Below are 1,040 nucleotides of genomic sequence, written 5' to 3' on the forward strand. Positions count from 1 at the left end.
CCCGGCTAATTTTTTGTATTTTTAGTAGAGACGGGGTTTCACTGTGTTAGCCAGGATGGTCTCAATCTCCTGACCTCGTGATCGCCCACCTCGGCCTCCCAAAGTGCTGGGATTACAGGCTTGAGCCACCGCGCCCGGCCAGAATTATTACTTTTTTAATTTCCATTTTTATTTCAGATTCATGGGGCACATGTGCAGGTTACAAGGGAATATTGTATGATGCTGAGGTTTGGGCTTCCATTGAGCTTGTCACCCAGATAGCGGACATCGTAGCCATGAGGAAGCTTGTCAGCCCTTTCCCCCTTGTCCCTCCACTTGGAATCCCCAGCGTCTATTGTTTCCAGTTTTATGTCCATGTGTGCCCACGTTTGACTTCCCACTTACAAGAACGAACATGCCATATTTGGTTTTCTGTTTCTGCATCAGTTTGCTGAGGCTAATGGCCTCCAGCTGCATCCATGTTGCTGCAAAGGTCATGATTTCATTCCTTTTTGTGGCTGTGTCGTATTCCATGGAGTAACTGGACCACATTTTCTTCAGTCCGCTGTCTGTGGTCGCCTAGGTTGACCCCATACCTTTGCTACTGTGAAACTGCTGCAGTGAACACACAAGTGATGTGTTTCTTGGTGGAATGATTTCTTTTCCTTTGGGTAGATGCCCAGTAGTGGGACTGCTGGACTGTTTTTAGTTCTTTGAGAAATCTCCACAGTTTTTCATAGAGGTTGTATTAATTTACATTCCCACCAACCACATGCAAGTATTCCCTTTAACAGCCTTGCCAACATCTGTTATTTTTTAACTTTTTAATAACGGCCCTTCTGACTGGTGTGAGACGGTATCTCATTGTGCTTTTTATTTGCATTTCTCTGATGATTAGTGGTGCTGAGCTTTTGTTCATATGTTTGGACCACAAAGGTCTTAGAAAACCAGGTGGCGGCCGGGCGCAGTGGCTCAAGCCTGTAATCCCAGTACTTTGGGAGGCCGAGACGGGCGGATCACGAGGTCAGGAGATCGAGACCATCCTGGCTAACACGGTGAAA

The sequence above is a fragment of the Colobus angolensis genome, unplaced genomic scaffold (genome assembly GCF_000951035.1).
Source record: "Colobus angolensis palliatus isolate OR3802 unplaced genomic scaffold, Cang.pa_1.0 Scaffold64, whole genome shotgun sequence".
Taxonomy (NCBI): domain Eukaryota; kingdom Metazoa; phylum Chordata; class Mammalia; order Primates; family Cercopithecidae; genus Colobus; species Colobus angolensis.